This window comes from Podarcis cretensis, assembly GCF_951804945.1.
Source record: "Podarcis cretensis genome assembly, chromosome: 6".
NCBI lineage: Eukaryota > Metazoa > Chordata > Lepidosauria > Squamata > Lacertidae > Podarcis > Podarcis cretensis.
Window position 1 is genome coordinate 54,607,099 of NC_137175.1, and position 19,089 is coordinate 54,626,187.

Below are 19,089 nucleotides of genomic sequence, written 5' to 3' on the forward strand. Positions count from 1 at the left end.
AACATTTTTCTACATACATGAGGAGACCTCTTCTACGGATGCCCCTCTTTTTTATTCCCATCAAGTAGAAGGAACAATGACATACAACTAGAGTACTAAGTGTCTAAAATGCTCTACAAACTTTGTGTGTTGCCTTCACAACAATCCTGTGTGTTGAATCAGTTTTATTTCCATTTTAGAAATGGCAACGTAACACTACAAGATTGTAACTTGCACCTAAGGCTGCAGGAGAGGTGGGACTGGAATCCCAAGTCTTCAAGATTTTAAGGTGCTTCTTAGATGCCTTCCAAGTATTTAGAGCAGTGCTTAAGCCAAATTGCCACCTGCTCTCTAGGATGTGAATTATCCAGCTCTCTATGAAATGACACAACAATCTAGCTTGCAGCTATGACATAGATTGAATGAAAAATTGCATAGATTGAATGAAAAATTGTTAAAAGTCAGAGAAGAAGGGATTTTCTTATGCAAGGGGGGGGCATTTATTGAGCACATAAGATGGTAGTTTACAGTGGTACCTCGGGTTACATACGCTTCAGGTTACAGACTCCGCTAACCCAGAAATAGTACCTCGGGTTAAGAACTTTGCTTCAGGATGAGAACAGAAACTGTGCAGTGGTGGCGCAGCAGCAGCGAGAGGCCCCATTAGCTAAAGTGGTGTTTCAGGTTAAGAACAGTTTCAGGTTAAGTACGGACCTCCGGAACGAATTAAGTATTTAACCCGAGGTACCACTGTATTAAGAGTGCAGTTGCTGAACCATTCAGCTCCACTTCTTCTCCTGCCTTCACATATTATATACCACTGGCTCCACCCCTGAGATTATACAACTTTCCTCACTGCTTGCCATCCACATATTAAACTTGGATGCTTGCAGGGAGAAAGCCTATGCATGTAGACCTCTCAGGAATAGAACACTTGATTTCTCTGGGTCCCAGGTCCAGGGGAAGCCTACATGCATTGGCTTTCCCTCTGCTGGTGTCCATGCCTAACATGTGAGCAGTGGTGTCAAAGGAAGCCATGTAACCATGGAGACCTATTGCACCTTGGTCACAGAGACCCCTCTTCACATGTATATCAAGTGAAAGGGACTATCCATTGAGAGGGCACAGTGACACTCAGCACATTTTGCTGGTGATTGTCAGTCAACATTGACCAGAACAAAAGTGAGGATTAAAAATAGCAATGGGCAGTTTGGGGAGTGTGCCTGGAAGAACAATTGTCCAGAAAGATCAGAATCAGTAGGGATTTCTTACAGTGTTTGTCAACATTTTAGGGACCCATTCTTGGTGTCATATACAATGCAATAAACAAGTGAATAGACTGATTTACAGTCCCTAAGCTTCCATTTTGTGGTTATGTGAGAACACATGAAGTGGTCTGCCTTGCTAGCCCCCATTTGAAGATCAGCCGCTGACTCGTTGAGTTAGGCTTCTGTGCAGCTTTGCATTTAATGTGAATGTTAAAGAGTGAGAGTTGGGGTGTGTGTGTTTAAGTGGCTAAGAAACACATTTTGGACGTTGTTTTACACAGCTGAATGCCGATAACTCTATTGGCAATTGTGAGTGATTACTGCATTATCTGCACTCAGAGAAAGTTATTGTTTTGAATGCAGAGAGAATTAATGATACATAAAACTATGTTATTATTGGCTGCATTCATCAGCAGAAATGCTCTGCCCAGCACCACTGCACTGTGATTACTCCTGCTTTCTCCTTCCAAAGAGAGCAAGAGATAGGGGCGGAGATGGTTTATTGCTGAAGATTTGCATACATTTACATTCCAAAAGGCTGATCGGGTGCAAGAGCTGATTATGTTGCAAGTCAAGACATACTTACTTATCTCTCCCTTCTGAACCTTTAAACCAGGGAGAATTTGACTACTTCCCTTTGGGCTGGGCAAGATAAAGCATGAGTGAAAAGAAGAACCTAATTTAAAGGCTTTAATTGTGAAGCAGACAAAGATGCGGAAAGCAGATTTTTTTCAGGATGAGATGGCTATTATGATATGATTCCTAGAATGCTGGTGGAATCTATGCAAGAGTGGCTTGCTTTTGCCATCTCTGGGATGCATTCTGAGTAGATTTTCTTTTTTTATATAATACTTTTTATTAATTTTTTAACATGAATATACAGTTTTAATCCAAATTTTCACAAATTCCATACTTTTGGACTTCCTTCAACTTCTCTGACAATCATCCATATTTAACTCTTGCTTACACATTTCTTCTGTCTTCTATTGCCATTAGTCCCCCCTCCAATCATCCATTTTCATTTAACAATATACCTCAGTTTTTACAGTGCTTCTTTAAACCCCACTAGCATTGTTTGTACTTCACATGTACTTTTCAGATATTCCACAAATTTCTCCCAGTCCTCGATGAACTTTTGGTCTCGAAGATATCTAACTTTCCCTGTTAACTTGTCCAGTTCTGCATAGTCTTTTAATTTCATCCTCCATTCCTCTTTTGTCGGTATTTCCTCTTGTTTCCACTTCTGAGCCAGTAGAATTCTTGCTGCTGTAACTGTGTATTGAAAAAGCTTATAACCCTTCCTTCTTATTTCCTTTCCTGTAATGCCTAAAAGTAGGGCTTCTGGTTTCTTAACAAATGTATACTTCAACATTTTTTTCATCTCATTATATATCATCTCCCAGAAGCCATTCACTTTCTTACACTCCCACCACATATGATAAAACGTTCCTTCTTTTTCTTTACACTTCCAGCATTTATTACAGGTTTTATACATTTTTGCTAATTTTACCGGTGTGATATACCATCTGTAAAACATTTTCATGACATTTTCTTTTAACGCAGTACAAGCAGTAAATCTTAAGTTTTCCTTCCATAATTTTTCCCAATCATCAAATTGTATATTATATCCAAAATCTCTGGCCCATTGTACCATTACCGTTTTAACTTCTTCATCTTTCGTATACCAATCTAGCAATATCTTATACATTTTTGACAAAATTTTACAGTCATTATTTATTATATCTGTTTGAAACTTTGAATCTTTTTCCGTGTAACCACTTTCTTTAATATCTTTTTTAAACATTTCATTAACCTGAAAATAATGCAACCAGTCATAAACATGTTCCTTAACTTGTTCATATGGTTTTATCTTCCATTTACCTCCTTCTTTAATTATTAAGTCTCCATATGTAATCCAATTACTTCTCATATTTACTTTCTTCACAGACATAATCTCTAACGGAGATAACCAATGCGGAACTCTTGGTTCTAATAGGTTTTTATACCTATCCCATACTTCTATTAATGGACCTCCGAATATGTGGCTCCCAAACCCTTTATGTATTTTCTTCTTCTCACACCATAAATATGCGTGCCATCCAAATCTGTTATCAAAACCTTCAAGGTCTAATAATTCCTTACTTTCTAATTTTATCCATTCTTTCACCCAACAGAGACAGACTGCTTCATAGTACAGTTTCAAATCTGGCAGGGCGAAGCCTCCTCTTTCCTTCACATCTGTTAGTAACTTAAATTTAATTCTTGGCTTCTTGCCCTGCCAGATATACCTTGATATCACTCTTTGCCACTCTGTGAAGATTGATACCCCCTTTATTATGGGGATAGTCTGAAACAAGAATAACATCTTAGGAAGGACGTTCATCTTTATAGAAGAAATTCTACCCCAAAAGGATAGTTTCAGTCTGACCCATACTTCCAGGTCTTTCCTTATTTCTTTCCACACCGGAATATAATTGTTTTGAAATAAGTCAATGTTTTTGGGAGTTAGCCAGATTCCCAAATATTTTACCTTTTTCACCACATCTATCTCTGTTTTTTGTTGCATTATTTCTATCATACTTTGGTCCATATTTTTCGCTATTATTCTGAGTAGATTTTCAACAGTGATGCATAATTTCTATGAGAAAAAGAAACTGATCCACAATTTGCCATGAGTGACCTCCAGCGGAGATGGTTTTACGGCAGCGCTGGTTCCCCTGCACAGGGTACAGAGGTGCCAAGGAGGTGTCTTTTCACCTCCATCCCAAAGTCTAGTTAGTCTAAGTGTTTGCTCAGCTTTGGAAAGGAGGCAGGAGGGCTCTAGGACCCTGCCAGAGCCTTGTGCTTCCTTCCCAGCTTGATGCCTCCCTTAACCAGCTTTGGGAAGGGGGCTTTGGCCTCGCACAGGGAGCACAAATGGGAGAAGGCTTCCCAAAGGCATTGGGATGGCCACTGTTGGAAGCAGGAGCAGGGGGACCTTTAGTCTGATCTAGCAAGGGCTTCTCTGATGGCCTGTTAAGAACACCACGCCACCTAAACATTTTCTCAGCGGCTTAACTCCACTTTGATATCTTTGGCCCCAGGGAATGATGGAATAGCTGGTACTTCAGCATAAAATACTGCATGCATCCATTCAAGTCCTAAACATCAATTTTCTAACGTGAAACCGTCTTAAAAGGTTGCCTTCCAGGTGTTTCCAGGTGGCAGCACCTTTAAGGATTTAGTACCAACAGGAAGAAGATTTTATAGCACAGGGACTTGCCACACTATTGGCTTGTTTGGAGCAGCTGGCATTTTGCCACACCTGTTGACCATGCTGGCCTGTTTGGGCTTGCTGTTATTGGCCATAGGAGCTGGCACCATCTCAGAGTGTTTTGCAGGCACCAGGCCTGTGATTCTAGCAAGTCTGACACTTGGAAACACCCGCAACTTGGCAGCACTTGCCCAAACTAGATGTTATGTTGGAGATGCAAGATTAGAATCTTTTCGCCCGCTTTCTCTCCCTTTCTATTTAGCCTCAGGCATCTGCTTTGAAAAATGTGGGAGTGGAGCTTTGAAAAAGGGAGTTTAAGCATTTTCCCCATGAAAATGCCCTCTGGCTCCTATTAGCTGGAGGGATGAGGGAAAAGAGATCCGTATGGGATCTGCTAATTAGTAAAACAAAAAAGCAAGTGATCCCAATCAAAGATCAAGTCTAGAGACCAACAATTTCTTATAACTTTTAACAATTTCTTATTTTATTTTGTTTTTTAAAAAGGTGGATTTATGTGCCACTTTCCAGTTCACACAGTTGGGTAATGTGATAAGAGACAATGATCTGCTCAGACTCTTCTCATGTAAAACTGTTGCCATCAATTCTACGTGCTAACGCATAGAACTGATGTGTATTCTTATATAATAATGTTGCTTATGACATGACTACCATACAATATGGGATGCAGATGGCGCTGCGGGTTAAACCACAGAGCCTAGGATTTGCCGATCAGAAGGTCGGTGGTTCGAATCCCTTCGACGGGGTGAGCTCCCATTGCTCGGTCCCTGCTCCTGCCACCCTAGCAGTTCGAAAGCACGTCAAAGTGCAAGTAGATAAATAGGTACTGCTCCGGCGGGAAGGTAAACGGCGTTTCTGTGCGCTGCTCTGGTTAGCCAGAAGTGGCTTAGTCATGCTGGTCACATGACTTGGCCAATAAAGCAAGAGGAGTGTCGCAATCTGAGAGTCGGTCACGACTAGACCTAATGGTCAGGGGTCCTTTACCTTATCATACAATATAGTTCATAGATTTACCTGCAAATACTGGTAGCATAACCCCTTGCGTGTATGACATGGTTTTTGTAGATCTAATCCTTTGCATACATTGATCCAAAATAAATAATAGATATTTATTATTAATTTGGTTCTATGTTTCACCATTATTATAATGGATTTGAATAGCAAAGGGTGGAGATGATGCAAGGGGTCAGAAGCAGATTATATTGTTTGCTTGCTGCCAACAGTCCTTTGCTACAATATCTTTCCACCTTAGGCTCTAATGCAAACTGAAAGGTGCTGCTGGTGATTCCACCCATTTGAACACCCACCTACCCCAGGCCCATTGCATAGCATTGCTCCAGCACCTTTTCCCCACTGGTGGGGTAACAGCACTAATTCTCCAAGCTAACGAAGCAGTCTGAGACTGAACTACAGATCCTGGGGTGCAACAGCAGAAGAGGACTTTCTCCTTCAAGTCCGACTTGCAAGTTTCCTGGGGATCTGATTGGCCATTATGAGAAGCAGGATGCTAGTCTACAGCATGGCTCTTATTGATGTTCTTTATGAGGCTGCTGCTGCTGCAAGGATATAGATTTGGCTCCATGCACCAGTGCAAGCAAGGCAAGGGAAGAAGTGCATGTTATAGCATAGGATGAGGCTGCAATATATTCGCATGGTTATTCCCACTCTCAAAACACACACCCTTATAGGTATGTCTGTGTGATGCTGAAAGATATGAATGGCCGTCTCGCTGAGGGAAGGGCACAGACTTTTTTCATTCATGTGCAGAAAACATTGAGTTATTTCTCAAATTATATCACTAGGGGGCGAACTTGAGTTTCTGAAATGAAACAAGGTTGTACAGAGAGTCTTGCCAAACTTCAGAATTGCTGTCTGCTGAAGGAGGGCTGAACAAAAGTGGCTAATGGAGCAAGGGGTTTTAATTTTAAATGTTTGGAAGTGGGGAAGTCTCCATCCCAGGGAATTTGGCATATATGAAAAGAGTGGGGAGAATATAAGACTAGATCGCTTTATTATAAACTGGCACTACACAGAGCCACAAGTATTCCTTCTTTAAATATATAGATGGCACGCTTGAAGCACTTTAAGGCTGGAATGGGTTTAGGAAAAGGCTGTAGCTCAGTGGTAATCTGCTTTGCATGCAGGAAGTCCCAAGTATCTCCACGTGGGGCTGGAAGAGATCCCTGTCTGAAACTTGTCTCTCGTCTCTTTGTGGTTCCAGCTTCGTTTCCCACAGTATTACAGCACTGAGGCACAGAAAATAGTATCATGCCACATGGGCATAGCCAGGTGTTTTGTTAGGAAGAACAGGCTTTTGTTAGGGGGGCAGAACCTCAGATTTGTATTGATTTGTATTGATTTTGGGGAGTTAGGGTTAGGGTTAGGGCTACGCCCATGTCATGCCAATACCTTGGGCATTGCAGCTCCTTGCAAAGACTTCTCTGTTTGCTTGGACACTTAAGGGATGTCAGGTGCTGCAGCGATTGGGACGTAAGCAATACCCCTTTGTAGTGCTACATTTTATGTGTTGGTGTTTGGAGTTAAGTTCTGTTCTGCTGAGCATTTTAATATTGAATCCCTTTTGGAGGGGGACACTTGACTCTGGGTATAATCACACCAAGACTCTGAGTTTAGGAAAATAAGAAATCTATGTTCATTATGGGAAATGCATAATTGACATGAAAGATCCTAAAGGTAAAGGTAAAGGTGCCCCTGCCCGTACGGGCCAGTCTTGACAGACTCTGGGGTTGTGCGCCCATCTCACTTAAGAGGCCAGGGGCCAGCGCTGTCCGGAGACACTTCCGGGTCACGTGGCCAGCGTGACATCGCTGCTCTGGCAAGCCAGAGCCGCACACGGAAACGCCGTTTACCTTCCCGCTGGTAAGCGGTCCCTATTTATCTACTTGCACCCGGAGGTGCTTTCGAACTGCTAGGTTGGCAGGCGCTGGGACCGAGCAGTGGGAGCACACCCCGCCGCAGGGATTCGAACCGCCGACCTTTCGATCGGCAAGCCCTAGGCGCTGAGGCTTTAACCCACAGCGCCACCTGCGTCCCAATGAAAGATCCTAGTTCTATCTAATTAAGGGGAAGGTGCCTTGAACTGTATTCACTCTTGCATCTCAGCAAGATGTCACCTCTTCCAAGGGAAGGATGAGGAAGGAAGGAAGGAAGGAAGGAAGGAAGGAAGGAAGGAAGGAAAAAATGAGGTCAGCAACCCTAGAAGTATCATTCTAGCACCTGAGGAAAGGTTAGCACAAGTCAGAAAGAGCAGTCTAGAAAACTTGGAGGGTCCCCTGTCTACTTGTTTCTATGCAGACACATCAGCTTCCAATGCAAACTTGAGTTGCAACCCAACATTTAAAATGTTCACCATCCAGACAAGAAAGAGGCTCAAGGACATATTCCAGCTAGGCACAACCACTAATGGAGGCTGCAAAGTAGGCCTAGCTGAAGAGGAACTGTGGCCTGTGGAGAGTTTCAAGGACAATAGAGAGAGGACTAGAGGTTGACCACTGGTCCAATTTGCTCAGCTTTGTATGCACTGACTGACCGTGGCTTTCTAAGGTTTTACACAACAGACATTCCCAGGCCTACCAGGAGATGCTGCCTCTTCTACACACAAAGCATGCTCTCTGCCACTGAGGTGCAACCCTTCTCCAACTTTCCAGGCCCCAGTAAGGATGGGCAAAGCCCAGAAGCCCCTTCAGCACACAAAATAAAATAATAATAAAAAACATATTTCCAGCCAAATAGCCTGATTAGGCTGGGAATTGTCAATATCTGGGCATAAAAATGCTGACGTGTCGGAGACAATCAGCTTTGCGCGACCTTGTAATATCTCATTTTATCCATGCCACGCTTTATTAAATTCTCATAAACCTGTCAATGGGGACAGGCATCATTTCACTTTACCCCATTAGCTCGACGCAACAGCAGCAGAGAAGGGGAAGCAAGATCCGGGCGGTGGGAGGAGGGAAGGAGCGGGAGGGAGGAGGAGGGGGCGCCTGCACGCGCACAGAGTATGTAACCCAGCATTGCTCCGATAATGTAATAATGGCGGTGCCCTGGGAAAGTAATTGAATTAAGTGGCTTTTGTTAATGGTTTTAAGATTTAGAAGTGTAAATAACAGTTAGGGCTCTTTAATGGACTTTAGTTTTAGGTAACCGCAGCCCAGCGCCTAAGAAATGCTTTGCTGTTAATATTATGTCAGATTGTTTTGTTACTGCTCCAGCTTCATGCCTGCAAAGCATATTTTGCCATTTTAAAGCTGAGGGTGTTTATCATCCGTCCTTTCTAACTTCAGATGGAGCTTAATTCGGAAAGCATTTGCATGAGCTGCTCTCATTCAGTTCCCTATCAGTTATTCTCACTGCTGGGAATAAAGTCTTATTCCTTCTGTAGCTGCTTTGGAGAACTTCCCTGACTTAGGGGTTATGCCACTCAAAAGCCCATAGTCCTATTTACATGTTCATTATTAAGTGGGATGCAGCCGCCGCTGTCCTCCATCGGCAAGATGGGAAAGGGGCGGATTCTGCTCAGAGGAGTAAAACTACAGTTACAGGAAGAGTTACCCCTCTAGGAAGAGAAGAGAGTGTGGTGCTTTTATCTCCCTCCCTCTCTCTTCCCCCCTCCTCCCTATATCTCTCTGCTTCCTCGACAGGTATGATGAGCCAAGGGATTTAAAATGTCTTTCATGGGAACTCATTCTGCTTAAAATATTATTGGATTTTCATTTAGGAGCCTATCAAAATGGGAGACTAAAGTCTGGAGCAAAGCTGGCTAAGCCACATAGGCCCAAACAAACAGTCTTACCTTTGGCCAATGGGATGGGGCTTTCCAGAACTTTGGGCAAGCTGCAAAGTGCTTTGTAAGCATTAATTTGATGAGGCGGATGATTGTCTGAAAGGAGAGCAGGCCTTATTAGGCGGTACCATCAGCCTGTGGCTGCAGTCAGTCTTGGATTACAGAGGGAGGACTGGAATCCAGGGGGAGTGCAATTGAGTCATGCCTAAATCTTACTGAAATGAAGAGAACTGTCTCCTCTCCCACTGATTTCAATGGGATGTAGATACACCTAGCTTCCTGTGGATTGTAGTCAAAGTGTATCACACCACAAGGAGCTACAGCACCTCCTGTTGAATGTGTATAATGGTTTGAATATTTGGGGGCATACTTTGTTACTGGGACGCAGGTGGCGCTGTGGGTTAAACCACAGAGCCTAGGACTTGCTGATCAGAAGGTTGGTGGTTCGAATCCCCGCAACGGGGTGAGCTCCCGTTGCTCGGTCCCTCCTCCTGCCAACCTAGCAGTTCAAAAGCATGTCAAAGTGCAAGTAGATAAATAGGTACCACTCCGGCGAGAAGGTAAATGGCGTTTCTGTGCGCTGCTTTGGTTCACCAGAAGTGGCTTAGTCATGCTGGCCACATGACCTGGAAGCTGTATGCCAGCTCCCTCGGCCAATAAAGCGAGATGAGTGCCACAACCCCAGAGTTGGTCACGACTGGACCTAATGGTCAGGGGTCCCTTTACCTTTACCTTTGTTAACATGATTTATTTCTTGGCCATCTTACTGTAATATCCCCTGATGTTTAATTTGTTCATTTTGTGTGTTTGTGTGTCCCAAATAGAATGGACAGTAATAATTAGTAAGCAGAATGCCCCTTTCCCAATTTATTCATGGTTGCAATGCAACATGCATTCTGGGCCAATTATTTTCTCTTCTAAAAATGTCCACATATCCATTGACTTTCTGTTATCCAGAAGGATAAATCAGAGACGGGAAAGGAAGGTACTTTTTACCATATGTGGTGGACATGCAAAGAGGTAAAAGCTTTCTGGGAAATGATATATAATGAGTTAAAAACACCTTTGTTAAAAAACCAGAAGCCTTTTTATTAGGTATAGTGGGGAGAGAGATACTGAGACAAGATAAGAAATTGTTCTTATATGCAACAACTGTGGCAAGACTTTTGTTAGCTCAAAGATGGAAACAACAGGAGCTACCAACCAAAGAAGAGAGGCAGATGAAAAAGATGGACTTTGTAGATCTGGCAAACCTGACGAGAAGAATCCGGAACCAGTGAGACCAAGCATCCCAAAAGGACTGGAACAAATTTATATTATATTTGAAAGTCACCTTTGCATAGTGATGGAAGAAAGGAAGCATGTTAGGCATATGAGCAAATCCACTCCTACAATCCTCTTAGTATGAAGTTTTCGAAGTAGCATTTGCAGAATAATAGACAATGGCATTTGCTCCAGCTCCACCAATGTAAACTAGGTTGGAGATGGAAACAGCCCTGTTGGACGCATTCAGTGACTGTGCTTATCTTCGGCTTCATGAGTACTAGCTACACCTCTTGCCTTGATGCAGATGCCTTGCATAGTTGGTTCTGGTGCCAAGGGAAAAGGCAGAGCAGATTATGTGGTCTAAGCGGAGATAGGGAAGAGAAAATATGCTCCTATTAGATTTCTCCAAGCCCTCCAATGAGACACTTGATACTTGACACTAGGACATAGCAACAGTCCCTAATCCACCTGGGAAGCAGCTGGGACGGATTTTCCAACCCTGGTGATTTGGGTGGATTATTTCAAGCCTGGGAGAGCTGTGAAATTATTGAGCTGTTTCAGCCAATAGAAGATCAAGATGTGTGAATTTATTTTTATTACCCTTAAGAAGCTGCAGTGTTACTGGCCTATGTGATGTCACCCTTGATGCGGGACGATGACTGAAAGACAACAATGTCTATGGAATCCTCTGTCCTAAGGGTCAAAGTCAAGTGATGCTCACTGAAAGTTAATGTGTGGAGAAGAGGTGCTTCACTCTTTCCTTTTGCCTGCTTCTTTCTGATAAATCATCACACATGCTTTTGCTTCTTTTATTCCGTTTACCTGTCTTTTGAAATAGTCCATATGAACTAACAGCAGGGCCAACTCCAGGATTTTGGGAGCCTTTGGGCACATTTGCAAAGCAGAGAAACTGCTATGGACATCACAGGCATACATTGTAACCAAGCACACACGACAACCCTACTGTTTTAATGAGTATTGTTTTAATATCATACATAGTGTGTGCTGCTTAGAGATTTTTTAAAAATATCCAGTAGTTAATAAATGCTTCTAAATAAAGATTTTTTTGTGTGTGCAAATTTCTCCTAATAAAGATTTTTTTTTGATGCAGTTTTGACCAGTGTACACATTTTCTTCAATATGCTGTGTTTTTGTTTTATTTTCACTAATAGCCACATTTTTATGCACAAATCCCTTAATATTTTTATAAACATTGCTTGATGGGAAGACTGCATCTCTAAATTATGAGGAGTGCAACTTTCAAAGATGTGTGTGCTTCTGTTCACATTCCCCTGCCCTCCAAAAGTGTGGATTTGATAGATTTGGCTTTAAATGCATACTGAATTGAATTTTTCCTCCATCCCTAAACAGGAGGCAGATATAGCTAATGACATTAGGATGGTGCACAGAGAAAGGAGATGTTGGCATACCTCTGCATTTCAAGGCATCACGCTTATGAGCGTTGGTTGGTTGATTGTAACTTCCGCTTATAGAAAAGGTTTTTTAACCTCTATACCGTATACTGTGAGAGACTGCATGCTTTTTAGAGCTGAAAGTCAAGTACTCTCCCTGAAAACCCAAATTGGATAATTATTGGGTCAGTTTGACTTCCTCTATTCCATCAACCACACAGGAAGCATGCTGAGTCATAACTATGAGTGCGTCCTAGGACCAGGCTTAGCTTCCATAGTGTAAATAGCAGTTTGTGCCACAGCAGGTAAACATAGTGTGTGTGTGTGTGTGTGTGTGTGTGAGAGAGAGAGAGAGAGAGAGAGAGAGAGAGACCTTACTGTGCTTGACTTGCCATAAAGTGTCATCCTACAGGGCACTCTTAGTGTATGGTTGTCTTTGTCTCCAGGACAAATATAGAAAGAAATGTAGGAAGATGAAATAAACAACTACAGTGGTACCTCGGGTTACATACGCTTCAGGTTACAGACTCCGCTAACCCAGAAATATTACCTCATGTTGAGAACTTTGCTTCAGGATGAGAACAGAAATCGTGCTCCGGCAGCAGCGGGAGGCCCTATTAGCTAAAGTGGTGCTTCAGGTTAAGAACAGTTTCAGGTTAAGAACCGACCTCCGGAATGAATTAAGTACTTAACCCGAGGTACCACTGTATCTGACTTTTGGAAGACATCTGAAGGCAGCCCTGTATAGGGAAGCTTTTAATGTTTGGTGTTTTACTGTGCCTAATGTGTTTAATTTGTTGGACGCCACCCAAAGTGGCTGGGGGAACCCCGTCATATGGGCGGCATATAAATAAATAAATAAATTGTTGTTGTTGTTGTTGTTGTTACTGAGTCAGGCCCATTGGTCCATCAAGCTCCATATCATCACTGACTGGCTATCTCGGGTTTCAGACAGGAGCCTTTCTCAGTTTGTGCTGTGCTGCTGAGCTACAGCTTCATCTTCAAGAGAGAGCACCTGTGCAAGGAATGAGGAAGAGAAGCACATCTGGGAAGCCAACAAGGCTTAAAAAGAAGGTCTTAAGGTGCTTAAGGAGGGATATCAGTAGTAGTTTGTGGAGAGAGAGATTTGTACTGTGGGGGGAGGCATGATTCTCAGTGAAGGCCTGTTTGGCTATATGTAGATTGGGGAGGGGGGACTGAATTATAATGCAGTGGGGAAAAATATGCAACTGCATACCGTTGTGATTTTCAGAACTTGGGAGAAATAAAGTTGTTATGCGCAGAGCCCACCCTCCCTCCATGAAGTGCACCTAAAAGCACCCACAAGGTGGGAGGCTTGTCAAAAGGAAGGAGCAGCACCTCTGGTTCATTCTCGTTCTGGCACAAAAAGGGTTAAGGAGATAATCTGTGGGCTCTCCAACACAAAGAGAAAGTGGGCTTTCTGATCCATAAAGGATAAGACTGCAGGGGACCCCATCAGACTCCTCAGTGTGAAATTACACCGCAGCAGAGGGTCTACATTCCTCCCACTGTACAACATTAAAGAGATGAATTAGAACCTGACAGCCATAGGCTTAATAGGCCTACTTGCAGCCATAGGAAGAAGGGGCCAATCAGAAGCAAGGGCTTTTGGTCACCTGTCTTTGGAGGTTATCTGAGGCTGCCTTTTCCTCCTCCATTGTGGCAAGCCTAAAAATAGAAGAAGCAGTGTGTTGATACTTACAGCAGCAGCATGCCTGTACCAATCTGCTGTCAGGATCTCTTAATAAGCAACTAGGTAGCATGATACAGCATGGAACATCTGAGGCTATTGGGATTTGTGCCATTTCTTGGGATTTGTTCCACTAAAAGAGACAACAGGTGCCTTTATGTCAGAAACTCTTCTTGGACAGGTCAATGCTTTGACAGATTGATGCTTTGAAACCACCGAGATAGCATCTTGGTAGATTATATGATGCTTTAATGGAGATCTTTGATGAGACAAATCTAAAAGATGTATCTGGAAATACTTCCCAAATTGAAGCAAAGGCCCTTGATGACACAGTCTGTAAGTTCAAGTTTGTTACATAGTAGAACATCCATTTTGAAGTCAACTTTACAAGCAAGCTGCTACAAAAGTAGGGAAGCTGATTTAAATTCAGCTGCAAGCCAATTGCAAGTAGCCAAGAATTACCGGTAATTCGTGGGCTGCATGTGTGATGAGAGCTTTCGTAGATGCTTCTGGGATTGCAAGGGAGCTAGAAATACTACCAAATTGAGACAGAACAAGCTAGAAAAGGGAGAAAGAAATGACAGTTGAATATGAGACCCAAGAAGAGGCACTGCAAGGTCCAAAGCAGAAATTCAAAGTAAATTTCTGCTATGCTGATTTAGGCATAGTCATTCAATCTGTGGAAGATACAACCCCACAGCTGCAACAATATGATTCCCTGTTTGGCTTCCTGTTGATACAGTATCAGCAAAAATATCTATTGAAGATGTACTTAAAGCCTGCAAGCATTAGGGAAAATCATTGACGCACAATGGAAACAAAGATATTGATGCTGAAGATCTGTGCTGTGAATGTATAGCCATAGCTCAAAGATCTCCGAAATCTGTGCCACCACAAGGAGTACCTCTCTACATCCTGCAACAAAAACTCCTGGATAATGTGCCTAATGTTTCTGTTACTCTTAGGATCCTTCTCATACTTTGTGCCACTTCCCTCTGACTGGTATGATCTGCCAGTCTGTGAGCTCGGTTCAGAAGAGAGGTATGGGCACTAAAGAGGATGGTACTGAGTCAAGTACTGCTCATGACAGCAGTCATTAGCTGCAGACAAAATCTTATCCCAATAGCTCAGACAGACATGCATTTCTCCTTCCAATCTCTTGTATTCCGACAAGATTAGAATTCTGCAGTACTGGACAGTGCATTTTTCTTAAGTTGCAGAAAGGCTATAACTCTAACATTATGAGAAAGGCTCATAACTCTAACATTTACTGGCTGGAGGGTATTCAAGGGATGGAACTTTCTTATAGTTTGGGCATCACACACAACTGGTGTAAAAAGGGAAACTCTGCACCCAATAGCAGCCATAGGATACCAAGGGTGCAGGCATTCAGCTGCAAATTCACTCTTAAAACCATTGGATCAAACAGTTACCATAGCACTATAAATGGTAAGTGTGGAAAGGCCCCTCATGTGTTTTCAGAACTGGGCAGGACTGGTCCTGCAGCTCTGCTGGCTATAGGCACCCAAAGAGTCAAGATTTGAGATGAACCTTTACTGTTCCAGTCAATTACATCCCTAAAAGGTGACCTTTTGTTTCCCTTGTAGATGTGAATGTATGAAATCTCTTGGTTCCCTCCTTTTCCCTCCCCTGTTCTTCAGGAAAGCATTCAAAACAGGCCGCAAGCCCCTTGAGAACTTTTGACTTTTGGGAAGGGTCCTGAAGGATTAACTGTGCCTGTTTGATGGGGAAACATGAGACACTAAAGAACGGAATGTGCTCTCTGCTCAGGTAGCTGATAGGTGACTGGAGGCTGCAGTCCTAGAGCCTCTTACCTGGAAGGTAGCCACATTGAACTCAATGGGGCATAGATAAGATTTGCACTTTTTTTTGAAGGATTTAGAAGTAGATTGAACACCAAGGCTATAAGGCTACTAGAATGGAAATCTGATGTTTCAGTTTCAGAGACAATGCCCTTTTATCAATGAAAATACTATATTGCTGAAATTTAAGAAAACTATTAAACAACCAACTAAATTAAAATCTGCATGAAAGAGACTGTAAACCTCAACAATACAATGATTAAAGGAGCTCTGCTGAAGACAAATTTAAATGGAAAGTGACAAAATTCAAGCGCCATGAGTTGGTGGTTTGTTTGCTTTTCTCTACTTAAAGTTGAAGCTGCCACTGAGTGTTGGATTTTGAATCACGGTAGCTGTTCATACAATTTCCTACCATAGCACTGGGACCACTTGTTTAATTCTGCTTTGGCAGCTGTTCTCTCTGAGTTTGGGGGATGAACTGAATAAATGTGTTGCACGCTTCTAAAGGCATTTGTCAGGGGGAAATGATGACCACAAAAATGTGTGTGCACTAGGGTTGCCAACATACCTTTTAGGAAGGCTCCTGTGGTACATTTTTATGTGGCAAAGTGAAATCCAGCTGTCGAAGCTTTCCTTAGCAGGCAGATCAGGTGGCTGGTGCTATACTTCACCCCCAGAGGAAATGCATCACCCCCCCCAAAAAAAAATACTAAATAGGACGGTGACAGCATAAAATGTGCATGTACTCATTTACATACAGCTATGGAAATTCAGTACATCTCACTGTAGTGAATACTCTGCCCAAATGACCTCTGTGTGTGCTCAAAATGTTGTCTTGGCATTTGCTGTTGGTGGGCAACTTCAGAGCCCCCCCCCCTGTTCTCCCATAGTATTTTTTATTTTATTGGACCAGACACCCCATGAAATACAGGATGCCATAAATTAGGACACACAGCCACCCTCCACACAGATGTAGCAGTAGGGAAACCATCCCCTGTTGGATTTCTGCTCTTCCTATGTCAAAGACACAAGGGCCCAGCTAGGAGAAAAATGAAATTGGTGTCTGTGCTTCCAGCCCGACAAGGATAGCCTATGCAGCTATGCACAACTGTTAATGAAATATTACTATAATCCTAGACAGGCCTCAAATGCTATTGCTTAGAGAGAGAAAATGCTTGGGAATACAATAGGAGAAGGATGGCAGGCAAGTCTTGTAGACCATCTTTTTATCAACTCCACCACCCACTTACTTTTCTTTCCCATAACTCTGTGAAATTACTGTAGATTTCTCTGCTTCCCTTTGATGGTTATCTGCCCGGTTATTTCCATTTGGGGGATTTGCCACGGTGACAGTTAGAAGAATACAGCAGAGTACAGAGAGGCCAAGCAGCAAGAAGAATGCTGGAAATGGGATTAGGATCATATTCTGCTAGCGCTTGTCAAGACTCTGAATGGGGTTCAAGTTCCTTTTGTCCTGGTGGGGATTTTGCCTTTTGCCCTCCCTTTCACATGACGAGGGAACACAGGAGTAGAGAGATGTGCTGTTCCAAATCCTACCCCTGTGGCTCAGGACCGAGACAAAGTGAAGCTTCGGGCTCTGTTAGTAATGTACTCTAGTTGTCATAGCTGCAGCTTTGCATGGAAAGAACCTCTCCTTAAAATAAAGTGGAAAGGCTGGGAGGTGACAGCAATTACAAAGGAGCCAAAGGGAATTCTATCAGCTGTGTTAATAGGTAAAATTTTATGGTGAGTGTTGCTGCAATTAATTTCCCCACCCAGGATGCTAGCCAGTGTATAGCCCAATCTTACGCATGTTTATTGAAAATCCCACTGGGTTCAATGGAGTTTATGTCATTGTGGTGTTGTTGGGGGCCACATCTATCATCTATCTATCATCTATCTATATCTATCTATCTATCTATCTATCTATCTATCTATCTATCTATCTATCTATCATCTATCTATCTATCTATCTATCATCTATCTATCTATCATCTATCTATCTATCTATCTATCTATCTATCTATCTATCTATCTATCTATCATCTATCTATCATCTATCTATCTATCTATCTATATCTATCTATCTATCATCTATCTATCTATCTATCTATCTATCTATCTATCTATCATCTATCTATCATCTATCTATCATCTATCTATCTATCTTCTATCATCTATCATCTGTCATCTATCTATCATCTATCTATCATCTATCTATCTATCTATCTATCTATCTATCTATCTATCTATCATCTATCTATCTGTCTGTCTATCTATCATCTATCTATCTATCTCTAGTCTGTCTGTCTGTCTGTCTGTCATCTCCACCAGTATCAGTGCTCATGGAGCTTTAACAGACCACACAGGAAGTGGTCTCTGCCCCCAGGGCCTTACAAGCTAAAATTTGACATGGAAGGGGAGATACAACAAAGGAAGGGGAGAGAAGTGTAGGCAAAGGTAAACGGGGAAGGAATACATAATGCTCAGGTGTGGTTACCATTAAGCCTAGCAGAGGGAGTGAGGACCTGTGGCCCTCCATGTGTTGAAATCCTTTCTCTAGGGCCATCTTGCATAATATTGTGTGATCCTAGAACACCCATACCAGGAAGCCTATTTGCAGTGTGCATTCCCAGCACAAACTTGGAAGTTCTTTCCTGTTGCCATCTTAAAGTCACAAGAAAGGATCAAGGATAGAGGAAGGCAGAGAGAGAGGCTGATGTAGCAGGGAGGGAGATTTGCTTGGGTTGGGAAAAGGTTAGGGCAGGTCTTGGAAGTGTGTTCCTTGTGCTTCTGTAGATTCTGTTTGTGGGGTGTGAAACACAGAGCAGTCAAATACAACATGCCTAGAGTGACCATAAAAAGGGGGTGTCTGGACCAGCCAGCCAGAACTTCCTGTTTCCTCCTGGGCTGGGACAAACTTCCTCTACATGTGACCAGAGGTGAGTGTGACCTCACCTGTGCAGGTAACAAAATAGCACAGGGAAGGCAACCATCTCTCTCTTTGACTCCATTCCTTGAAGAAGCAACATCTCCTTAGCCTGAGATGCTCTCTTGGCTGGAAGCCAAGAGAGGACAAAGGAACTATCTCCTTATGGGATAGATTCCATATGTATATATTTTGTAACCTAAGTCTGCCTTCTGGGATCCTTCTGTGAACAGAATGTGAGTAAACTATTTCATATACTTTGTGTGTCGTGTATTCTTTTTAAGAGGGAATAAAAGGGGAATAACCAGGAAACTTATTTTAGAGGCTTAAACAAGCCTGGCAAAAAAAACGTTATCCGCTGTGTAAGTTTAAAAGGGGAATGTTACTCTGCTAAATTGTAGAACTTGTTAACACAAGTTGGGAAGGATATAATTAAACAATATATCCTCTCCTGCCTCCCTGAACATTCCCACACTGTTTTTACCTGGTGAAGTGCAGACTGAGAGTAGAAGTCAACCTAGAGTCAAGGCAAACAATCTCTCAGCACAAGTATTTCTGCTTATGGAATGGAACATTCTCTGACTTTCCTCCTCATGCACCCCTGACTAAATCTGTGCTAGAGGGTG